Below are 12,482 nucleotides of genomic sequence, written 5' to 3' on the forward strand. Positions count from 1 at the left end.
GAAAGACTGGTGTCGGGAATTGCATGTGGGCACTGACTCTACCCCATCCCATCAAAAACAGGGGGCCTACAGGGTGGTACACGAGTATGAGCAGGTATTCAGCAAACACCCCTTAGATTTTGGGCAGGTGAAAGGGATCCAACATTACATCCCCACGGGAGATCACCGACCCATAAAAGAGAGATATCGCCCTGTACCCCCAGCTCATTACCAGTGTGCCAAGGACATGCTGTGGGAAATGAAGGAGGCTGGGGTGGTGAGAGACAGCTGTAGCCCCTGGGCAGCTCCGTTAGTCCTTGTTAAAAAGAAAGATGGTACCATGAGGATGTGTGTTGATTACAGGCAGTTGAATCGCATTACACATAAGGACGCATATCCACTGCCCAGGATAGAGGAGTCTCTGGCTGCCTTAAAATCTGCTAACTACTTCTCTACTTTAGATCTCACCAGTGGGTACTGGCAGGTTCCTGTAGCGGAGGCGGACAAAGAGAAGACGGCCTTCACGACACCAATGGGTCTCTGCGAGTTCAACTACATGCCCTTCGGATTGTGCAATGCTCCCGGGACGTTCCAGAGGATGATGGAGTGCTGCCTAGGACACATGAACTTTGAAACTGTGCTGCTGTATTTGGATGATGTCATTGTCTTCTCTAAGACCTACGAAGACCATCTGAAGCACCTGGCCGAGGTGTTTGAAGCCCTGTCCAACTTCGGCTTAAAGGTGAAACCGTCCAAGTGTCATCTGCTGAAACCTAAAGTGCAGTACCTGGGCCATGTGGTGAGCGCTGAAGGAGTGGCCCCAGACCCCGACAAGGTCACAGTGATCAAGGACTGGCCAAAGCCCAGTGACCTCCACGAAGTCCGGCAGTTCCTCGGGCTGGTAGGCTATTACCGAAGGTTCATTAAGGACTTCACCAAGAAGGCCGCACCCTTGCAAAACCTGTTGGTGGGCCAACCAAAGAAGACCAAGGGGAGAAACACCCCCTTTGATTGGAACAAGGAGCTGGAGGAATCCTTCACCTGTTTGAAGTCGGCACTGACGGGAGAAGAGGTACTGGCTTACCCCGAATACGACCAACCGTTTGTGCTGTACACAGATGCCAGTAATGTGGGATTAGGAGCCATGCTGTCTCAGGTCCAGAAAGGCAAAGAAAGGGTGATCGCTTACGCCAGCAGGAAACTCCGTCCCACGGAAAGGAACCCTGACAACTACAGTTCCTTTAAGCTGGAATTCCTTGCCGTTGTCTGGGCAGTGACAGAGCGGTTCAAACACTACCTGGCCTCCGCGAAATTCACCATCTTCACGGACAACAATCCGCTAACGCATCTGAATACTGCCAAACTCGGGGCTTTGGAACAGCGATGGATGGCCCGGCTGTCCAACTACGATTACACCATCAAGTACCGGGCAGGACACGAGAATGCCAATGCCGATGCCTTGTCCCAAATGCCCAATTTGCCAGAAGCGGGAGAAGACGCGGAGGCACTTGAAGAGGTGGAGCTGCCTGCATTCCATCGCCCCAAAGCCACTCAGAGCTCTCATCATGTGAAGAACAGGCACAAGAACCAACCGGATGACACGCTGAATCTCCTGCCCCATCACGGGTGGGCGGAAACCCAGGATGGTGACCCCGCGGTCCGTCGGGTGAAAGAGCTCTTGACGCAGGCAGGGTCGCACCCTGGCCCAGATGACCCACAAGAGACCCAACAGCTGTGGAAGGGGAGAAGCAAACTGTTTATCCATGATGGCAAGTTGTGCAGGAGGAGCTTCGACCCACGTACTCACGAATTGGTGTGGCAGATAGTGGTGCCAAGGCGAGATGCTCCCATGGTTCTGGGAGCCTACTATGATGGAGCCGGACACTTCGGATGGAGGAAGCTGGAAAGGCTCCTCCGAGGGAGGTTCTATTGGATTGGCATGAAGAGAACCATTGAGAAGTGGTGTCGGTAGTGTGGTCCATGTGGTCTGCGCAGGAAGGACCGTGACAGTCAACGGGCTCCCCTGCGGCCTATCATCACCAAACGGCCGCTCGAACTGGTCGCGTTGGATCATGTGAAGCTGACACCTAGCCAGTCGGGCTATATCTACGCCCTTACCATCGTGGACCACTACTCCAGGTTTTTGGTGGTTGTACCTGTCAAGGATCTAATGGCCAGGACTGCCGCCAGGGCCTTCCAGCAGCACTTTTGTAGGCCCCATGGCTACCCAGAGAAGGTACTGACTGATCAGGGACCTGCATTCGAAGCGGAAGTGTTCCAAGAATTCTGTCAACTGTACGGGTGTAAGAAGATCAGAACCACACCGTACCATCCTCAAACCAACGGGATGTGTGAGAAGATGAACCAAGTGGTAATCGATTTATTGAAGACCTTGCCTTTGGAGGAACGGAACCTGTGGCCAATAAAGTTGCCTGACTTGGTGGATATGTACAATCACATCCCAGTAAGTTCCACCAACTGTACTCCAGCGTACCTGATGCGAGGAAGATCTAGTCGGTTACCCGTTGATCTGGACATGGGGGTCCTAGTACCCGAAGATACCTCACCGGATGCAGATTGGGATGCAGAGAGGCAGCGAAGGTACCGCGAAGTACAGGAGTGTGTAGAAAGAAGTCTCGCCCAGGCTAGGCAGAAACAAGAAAGGGACTACAACCAACACGCTCCTGCGATTCCCCTGTCACCTGGTGAGCAAGTACTTAAACGAAAGAGGAGATTACACAAGCTCGATGACCAATGGGAAGCAGAACCGTATACCATCCTGCCATCCGACTTCGACAACACAAAGGTCTGTCTCATCAGCAAGGACAGAGGGGAGACCTCGACAGCGGTATCCAGGGATCACCTTAAGGTCTGCCCCGATAAGTTGAGAGAGAGGGACACGGCCCCAAGAATCTCCCCGCCGGTGGGAAAGGAGAAGATGATCCATACCGTCCTTGGTGACTTTCCCCAGTCCTGGACTCAGATAAATCAGGCCATCGTGGTACCTGTTCTAATGTTTGAACAGCCGGACCCACCAGAAGCGATGGTGGTACCAGATCATCCGGCCCCGCAACCTCAACAAGCCCTACCTGAAAATGCCATGCCAACCGTTGAACCGGCAAATCCTCCCTCTGCTATCGGTGAACCTGCTGTACCCACTGTTGATAGCAGCAGCTCAGAGAGCCCCAACCTGCCAGTGCTACCCAGACTCACTAGAAGTGTAGTTAGAAGACAGTGCACTACACCAGCGGTAGCAAGCATAGCGGGCCCTGTTAGGCCAATAGCAACCCCTGCGCTGCGAAGGTCCACACGCAGCACTCAGAACCAAACTCCCCTCCGCTACAAAACTTGGAGGTATTGATAAGGGCTGCTATCTAGTTGAAAATGTTTGTGTACATATTTTTGTTACAGGTTTTAAAATGGACAATAGAGTAATGGACGGTGAATTGCTCAAAAACTTTCAAAAGGGGACCCCTTTGTTTACCTGGGGTCCCCGCTGTTTCAGCCACTGAACTGAGAGTCATAAACTGTGCATGACCTAACTTTCGCAACGTTCAAGAGTTCTCACCTCCCATAAAGGGAAGCACTGTTATGTTTAATTGTTATGCTATTTCAAAAATTTTGTGTGTTTCCTGTTAACATGTATTGTTGTTCTTGTTTTCCCAGTCCGGGAGTACTGGATTTAACCGGGGGGGAGTGCAGCGCCCCAGAGTCCTGGTCGTTGCAGTACTGTGGCTCCGCCACTATGGGGAGCTATGGTACGTCTGATTGCACTAAAGGAGTTTCTCTGACCAGGTAACACCTCACTACACTTCACACTCCGGCCACCAGGGGGGGTGGTCCTATCTAGTAGGCCACTCCTCACACTTTGGTAAAACTGGGGGTTGGACAGGAAGACAGAGAGAAATAGCTGGGAAGAGCTAGTGAGAGGACCTGTCAGGGATGGGATCCTGGCAGACTCCTCAGAGCAGAACTAACCAGTGAACAACGGGAATACAGAAAAGAGGAATTAGGACCAGAAGGAGTCGTGCTGTTAGACCGAGGCAACATCCTTCTGAGGCGCAAACAGTCGGTGGCCGGAACGCCGAGCAAGTAAGAGACTTTAAGTACTACTGCAAACCATGGCAGGACAGCCAATTATAGATTGGCTGTCTCACACAAATCACCTAAGCAGACATCGGAGGCAGCTGTGGGAGAGGGGCGACTCTAGGGTCCCGGAAGAACTCCAGGCCTACCCCGTCATACGGGTGCGTCCTACCATATCACCTGGGGGACGGAGAGAACGAACATCAGAGACAGACAGATTCAGTTGTGAGGACTATCCCGGGAGCTCAGCAGGGAAGGACTACAACACCCAGCGCTAGAAGGTAGATACTGATTCCCACCTGTAAAGAGAACTCCTGATATGCCTTTGGACCGGCCGGTCTCTGACAACCCGGCGGACAGCGCTCTGGACTGAGGTCTCTAAAACCTTCAGTAAAGAGGTAAAGAGACTGCAACCTGGTGTCCTCGTTATTTACTGCACCGCACCATCTACATCCGTCACATCATTCACTGAGCTCCCCTCGGCAGGGTCACGGACCGGGGCCTAGCCACCGTGACAACCCCAGAGCAGAGACTCAGAGGCCCAGTACCGGGTACCCCTCGGCCCTGCGGCAGTGGGGGCGCTACAGCTTTATCTCCTATTTGCTGCGATCTCGTTTCTCACTTCTCCACAATAAACCTCGCTTCGTGTCCTTTCTTAGGATGCCACCGCAACGGGTGCAGGCGCGGCTCCGTAACGTTCTGTCCTTTTCGCTAGGCCACTGTCAGGATCCCACCCCTGACAGGGACCCCCCTGAATCTTCCCCCCGCAACACCCTCTGCCACAGAATGTTGCCTGGATCAAACCCAGTCAGCTTCTGTCTAACTTCCTATCCAACCCCCAGTTTTACCAGATTGTGAGAAGTGGCCTAATACATAGAACCCTTTGCTCCCCCTGGTGGCCAGAGTGTGAAGTGTAATGTGTGACTGTGATACCTGGTCAGGTGAACTCTTTAAGTGTCATCAGACGTACCATCACTCCCCTTAGTGGCGGAGCGTCAGTACTGCAACGACCAGGACTCATAGCATAGCACAGTAAGCAGGAGACACAGCACAGCACAGATCACAGGAGACACAGCACAGATCGCAGGAGACATAGCACAGATCGCAGGAGGATCGTACTAGCCACCAATTATTTTTCTGTCAGGTAACAAAGGGGGTCTACAACCACTCTGCACACCAACTCTGAGCTAAACATGGCGTGCAGAGTGGTGATCACTATTTTAGATTAACCCCTTTGGCACTGATTGGCTGAACAATAGGTACTGACCAATTAGCCTAAAGGGATTAATAAGGAGAGGTGAAATCTCTATTACCCCATCCATTGTGATTGCTGTGATTGGTGCTGTCACTTTCTTTTATTTAAACTTTATTGTGATATGGCTGTGATTGGATGGTCAGAATTGATCAGCCAATCGCAGCTGTTTCTGACGCGGGGGACGAAACAGCCCCCCCCCCCGGGGCGATGAGCAGGGATGGCCTGCTGTGTGAGACAGCAGCCATTTTAGCTCAGTTACAGCGATTCAGAAAGGTGCCTGGAAATAGCGGCGCCGTATATACTGCGCTTTGCGGGAACGTAGCTCCCGCACACTGTGCATATATAGAGCTCATGTTGTGAAATTGTTACAGCAACCTCCCCTATTAGGAGGTGCCTTAGCAACATTAGCTATCAGTGTGTATTCCTGCTACCTAGTTGTAAGGTCCCTGTACCTGTGCACCCTGAATCTGATCCTGTCCATGCTATCTGCACTTGATCCTGGCTGTCCTGTCTGAACTTGATCCTTTCCATCCTGCTGTATTCTGTTCCTAAGCCCGTCCTGCCTCTACCAAGTTCCGAGCCTGATCCGCCTAGTCTGCACCTGTACTGCTACCCTCACCTGACCAGTCTGACCCATCGTCTGTAATCCTGCATCTGAGTCAGCCCTGTGTTCCTGAACCTATACTGTCCGTATCTATACCGCTACCCTCACCTGTGCAGTCTGACCAAGCACCTGTGATCCAGCACCCAAGTCAGCCCTGTGTTCCTGAACCTATACTGTCCGTACCTGTACTGCTGCTACGCTCACCTCTCCAGTCTGGCCCAGCACCTGTGATCCTGCACCCGAGTCAGCCCTGTGTTCCTGAACCTATCCTCTCCGCACCTGTACTGCTACCCTCACCTCTCCAGTCTGGCCCAGCACCTGTGATCCTGCACCTGTGTCCACCCTGTGTTCCTGAATGTATACTATCTGTACCTGTTCTGTCTACCAACTGCACATCCTTCAGTTAACCACTTCTTGGCCGGTCCTACTTCCCTGCCCCTTTGGGGGTCAGCTGCTACGGCTCCGGGGTATGTTCTGGAGTAGCACCTGGTATCCATCTGGGTTCAGGTCTAACCACACCATAAGGGGCTCTAATGAAGAACCAGGTGGTCACTTAGTTATACCCTTTCAGGTTCTCCCTGGACCATGGCACCCTAGGTTCACAACCACAAGCGTTCCCTTATATGCCTGTCTACTGTAGTTGGATATTTTTTGTTCTCCATGTTGTATATTATCAATCATTTGCCTTTTACCAAGGGGTTAAGTCATATTTCACATCTTTTCAACTCATTTTTTATTAATTCACTTTGATTTTGCCTCCTCAACTTCCAAAAGCAATAACTTTTTTTGTTTCTTTTTCCATCAATGCAGCTTAGGCGTTTGTTTTTCCCACATTCACTTAATGGCATGTTAACTTTATACTGTGGGTCAGGACTGTTATGGTGAGACCAAATTTATATAATTTTTCATATTTTACTAATTGAGGAAATAAAAAAAGTTATATTGTACAAGCCATAACTTTATTTTTGGTCTGATAGAAATGCATGAGGCCTTTGCTTTGTAGGAAAAGCTGTGGCATGCATTTGTACGCTTTGGGGTCCATATGTCTTTCTTATCAAATTTTATTCCATGTTCTCTGTGAGGGAAGTGACTAAAATTCTGCTATTTTCATTTCTTTTTTACATTTCCACACTCACAATAAATATGTTATACATATTATTACTTAAGCATGTTAAATATTTGTATGCTTTAGATTTGGTCATTTACATACCGGGAAAAGGAGGATCATTTTTACATTTATATTTAACTATTGTTTTAGTATTTATTAGGGATGAGCGAATGTGCTTGATGATACTCGAATATCACTCTTGTATCTGGGTGTTCGGATGTGTTCGGCACTCGATGAGCATTGGCTGGTGCTCGGATTTGAAGCTTGAATCCCCATCACGCATGTTTGGTGTTACGCCCACAGGGGGTGACAATATATAGTGGGCTTACTAGACCACTGATGGTGCAGTGGAAGCTGTATATCCAATACTCAAGAGACAGGAGGATGAGCTTCAAAAAGCAGAGGTATTTATTAAAGAAAGTTTACCAAAATGGGAAACGGTGCCTGAGGGGAGAACCCTCTGGATCACAACACTGTACCACATAGTGGAGCACCAGGCAAGGTATACCCCTATACAGGGATTCCTCCAGTTGCGACACCAGGAGGCCCAAATGCCACGAATCCCGGACGACCCATATAGACCGTATAGAAGAGACTGTTGAATACTGGCTCTGTCAGTTGAAAGAATCCCAGAAGCTCCGTGTAATCCTGGAAAGGCTGATCCAGCCGGTAGTGGTATCTGGATGGTTCCGTGAGGGGAGGCTTGGCAGAATGGAATGGAATCCAGAGTGTCCAGAGGGATCCAGGATAGAGAAATGCCAGCAGAGGATACAGAGGAAATAGTAGCAATGCAAAGCAACAGTCTTCAAATCACAGAGCACAGCAGCGTCTAGCCTGAGCAGGAGGCAACGATCCTGCAGAATGAACACGTTGCCCAGGCACCTCCCTTAAGGGGAGGATGCCTTTTATGCACAGAGCATCACAGCACAGACAGCACTAATAGAGAACAGGTGCTCTGCTGCTTTAAGAATGTGCAGGAATCGGGTTGCGCCTCCTAAGACCATTTCCAGGAGACTTGCCAAGGGGATGCAGGATCCTAGCAGAGAAAGGAGCCACCGAGTGTCTGGAGTCACGGACAGGGTGAGCAGTACCAGTGGAGCTGCATGATAGGCGCTGGTCTCCCTGCACAGCGGAGACCAAACCCACGGCTGATGGCATGACATTTGGCCCCAGTTTCACAGCCAATAAGCATGCTGGGATTGCCTGTCAGTCACTGTAATGCTGTAGCCATCTTGTTAGTGGCATTACTGTGATTGGCTGGAAGCGCTGGGCTCACTGACAGCATTGCACAGCTCAGAGACACTTGTGAGTAAAGGGAGAGAATATACAAGCCTGTGTGCACAGTTTAACTAATCAGAATAATCTAGTGTTGATACTGGTGTTTATGGTGAACCACCAGACTAACAGTATTTGTAAGGCTAATCCTGTGTATCAGATCTTATGGTGCCCCGTCCCGAACGCTATAGCACCTTACACGGTGACACAGAGGAAGGTGCACATGACATTGAAGAGGAGGTGATAGATGACCCAGTTGTCGACCCAGATTGGCAGCCATTGGGGGAAGAGGGTGCTGCTGCCAGTAGCTCAGAAGCGGAGGAGGATGATCCACAGCAGCCATCTACATCGCAACAGCTGTCATCTGGCAGGCCCGTATCAGGCCAAAAACGTTTGTCAAAAACAAAAACAGTTTTAGGACAGCGTGGCCATCCGGTGAAAGTAACACAGAGTGCAATGCCTGAAAAGGTATTCCATAGTAGGAAGAGTGTAGTGTGGCAATTTTTTAACCAAGATCTGAATGACCAGTGCAAAGTTATCTGTAAGAAATGCTCAAAGACCTTTAGCAGAGGGAAGAATCTTCAAAATTTAAATACAACGTGCATGCTTAGATATTTAACCAGCATGCACTTGCAAGCCTGGACTAACTACCAAACGTCCCGTACCATTGGTGCACCTGCTCAGAATGAAGGTAGTCAGCAACGCTACATTGCTTCCCTCACTGTAAGCCCACCGGTTGAGACACCACCAGCAGCAAATGTGGAGGTATTGTTGCAAATCCAAAGCAGTCAGGGAATCACAAGGTTCTTGGTAGGAAACACTGTATGTAGGCCAACATCAAGAATACCATCACCAACCCTCTCTCAATCCGCCATGTCCACCACCCCCACCGCTAGTTCCACCATATGCAGCTCTCCAGTCCAGCTCACCCTACAAGAGACTCTCGTTAGGAAAAGAAAGAACTCATCCTCTCATCTGCGTACACAGGGTGTGAACGCCCACATTGCTAGACTAATCTCGTTAGAGATGATGCCTTACTGGTTGGTTGAAAGCAAAGCTTTCAAAGACCTGATGGCCTATGCAGTACCATGCTATGACCTACCCAGTCGGCACTTCTTTGTGAGAAAAGATATCCCAGCCCTCCACCAGCATGTCAAAGACCACATTGTCCATGCACTGAGGCAATCAGTCAGTGGAAAGGTGCACCTCACAACAAATGCATGGACCAGTAGGCATGGCCAGGGATGTTACATGTCCATCATGGTGCACTGGGTTAATGTGGTGGATGCAGGGTCCACAGGGGACAGCCATAGTGGGACAGTTCTGCCTAGCCCACGGTCTAGGAAACAGTTGGCTGTAGGTGTTCGCCACCCCTCCTCCTCCTCCTCCTACAGAAGCGAAAGCTCGTCCACAGAGCGCAGTAGCATGACCACTCCATCCGCAGCTGCCAGTGTTGCACACGAGGTGTCCCATTATCGAACAGCTAGTGGTAAGCGTCAGCAGGCTGTCTTACAAATGAAGTGTTTGGGCGACAACAGAAACACCGCGGAAGTACTGGCCGAGTACTTGCAGCAACAAACGCAGTCATGGCAGGGCAGTGTACATCTTGAGGCAGGCAAGGTAGTCAGTGATAACGGAAGGAATTTTATGGCTGCCATAGCCCTTTCAGAACTGAAACACATACCTTGCCTGGCTCACACCTTGAACCTGGTGGTGCAGTGCTTCCTCAAAAATTATCCGGAGTTACCAGCCCTGCTCCTGAAGGTGCGAAGTCTTTGCTCGCACATCCGCCGGTCACCCGTACACTCCAGCCGTATGCTCAACCATCAGCGATCGCTGGATCTTCCCTAGCACCGCCTAATAATCGACGTTGCAACAAGGTGGAACTCCACACTGCACATGGTTCAGAGGCTGTGCGAACAGAGGCATGCTGTAATTAATTTGTGGGAGGATACACATACACAGGCAGGCACTTGGATAGCAGACATGGAGTTGTCTGGTGTGCAGTGGTCGAAGCTACAAGATCTCTGTCAAGTCCTTCAGTGTTTTGAGGAATGCACACGGCTGGTAAGTGCAGACGACGCCATCATAAGCATGAGCATTCCACTAATCCGTCTGCTGATGCAAAGTTTGACGCACATTAAGGAGCAGGCATCTGCAGCCGAGGAGGAGGAAAGCCTTGATGACAGTCAGCCATTGTCTGCTCAGGGAACTCTCCTGGACGAGGTGGCGGATGAAGAGGAGGAGGAGGAGGATGATGGGGATGAATATTTATAGGAGGAGGATGCTTCTCAGGGGGCAATAGAAACTGGTGGCGTTGCAAGGTCAGGTACAGGGTTTTTGTGGGACACAAGTGATGTTGATTTGCAAGAAAGTGCTCCTCAACCCAGCACAAGCAGTGAATTGACACCTGGAACATTGGCCCACATGGCTGAGTATGCCTTGCGTATCCTAAAAAGGGACCCCTGTATTATCAAAATGATAACTGATGACGATTACTGGTTGGCCTGCCTCCTAGATCCTCGATATAAAGGAAAATTACAAAATATCATTCCACATGAGAACCTAGAGCAAATATTGGCTACCAAACAAGCAACTCTTGTAGACCGTTTGGTTCAGGCATTCCCAGCACATAGCGGCGGTGATGGTTCTCACACGAGCCGTAGGGGGCAACATGGCAGAGGTGTTAGAGGTGCACAAATCCGAAGTGGGGTTGGACAGAGGGGTTTTATGACCAGGTTGTGGAGTGATTTCGCAATGACCGCTGACACGACAGGTACTGCTGCATCGATTCAAAGTGACAGGAGACAGCATTTGTCCAGTATGGTTACGAACTACTTTTCCTCCCTTATCGATGTTCTCCCTCACAGGTCATTCCCCTTTGATTACTGGGCATCTAAAATAGACACCTGGCCTGAATTGGCAGAATATGCATTACAGGAGCTCGCTTGCCCTGCTGCTAGTGTGCTATCAGAAAGCGTCTTCAGTGCTGCTGGTTCAATACTGACCGAAAAAAGGACACGTCTGGCTACCCGAAATGTTGATGATCTAACCTTCATTAAAATGAACCAATCATGGATTTCAAATTATTTTGCCCCACCTTCCCCTGCTGACACGTAGCTTGCCTGAAAAATGTCTTGCTTTTGGCCTCCTCTTACTGACTGCTACAATTCCTCCATTTGCAGCTGCTGAATGTCCACCAAAGGCCATTTTTATACCTCCCTAAATGGGCTGACTCCCCCCACAGGGCTGTGGTCACCACCTGGCGCAAGCACCCGTGCGAGTGCCGTTTGCCTGGACAGGTGGGTGTGCCCACTCTTGGGTGACTGCACTGGCACAGGGTCCCTCATAGTACAATGAAGTGTCTCTGACGGTGGTGGTGCACAACCAACGTCAGACACACCGTCGTAATATGAGGGGCCCTGTGCCAGTACCGCTGTGTTGTGAATTCTGCTCTTGGGCTCCCTCCGGTGGTTGTAAGTGGTAGCGCTGCTGTCTCTGAATCGCAGCATTTATCAGGTGTGTTCACTTTTTGCAATTTTGACTGGGCTTTTTAGTCTTGCTTCACCCTTTAGTCAGTGCCAGTTGTCCATTGTTCCTGGAGGATTCACATCCCTGCCTGGTCTCTTCTGCTTTGCAGTTCATTTCAACAAAGATAAGTTCTGGCCTTGATTTTTGCTGTCCACATGCTGTGGCCTTATTGTTCAGTTCTTTTCCATGTTTTTGTCTTGTCCAGCTTGGTCTGTATAAGGATTTGTTTAGCCAAGCTGGTATCTCTGGAGATGCAGATATACCCTCCATATCTTTAGTTAGCTGTGGAGATTTTGTATTTTCTGTGGTGGATATTTTCTAGTGTTTTAATACTGATCGCATAGTACTCTGTCCTATCCTTTCTATTTACCTAGAAGTGGCCTCCTTTGCTAAATTCTGATTTCAGTCTGTGTATGTTTTTTCCCTCTCCTCTCACAGTCAATATTTGTGGGGGGGCTGCCTATCCTTTGGGGATTTTCTCTGAGGCAAGATAGTTTTCCCTTTTCTATCTCTAGGGGTAATTAGTCCTCCGGCTGTGTCGAGATGTCTAGGGAGCGCTAGGTACATTCCACGGCTACTTATAGTTGCGGTGTTAGGTTCAGGGTCTGCGGTCAGTACAGGTACCACCTTCTCCAGAGTACGTC

The sequence above is a fragment of the Ranitomeya variabilis genome, chromosome 2, assembly GCF_051348905.1.
Source record: "Ranitomeya variabilis isolate aRanVar5 chromosome 2, aRanVar5.hap1, whole genome shotgun sequence".
Lineage (NCBI taxonomy): Eukaryota > Metazoa > Chordata > Amphibia > Anura > Dendrobatidae > Ranitomeya > Ranitomeya variabilis.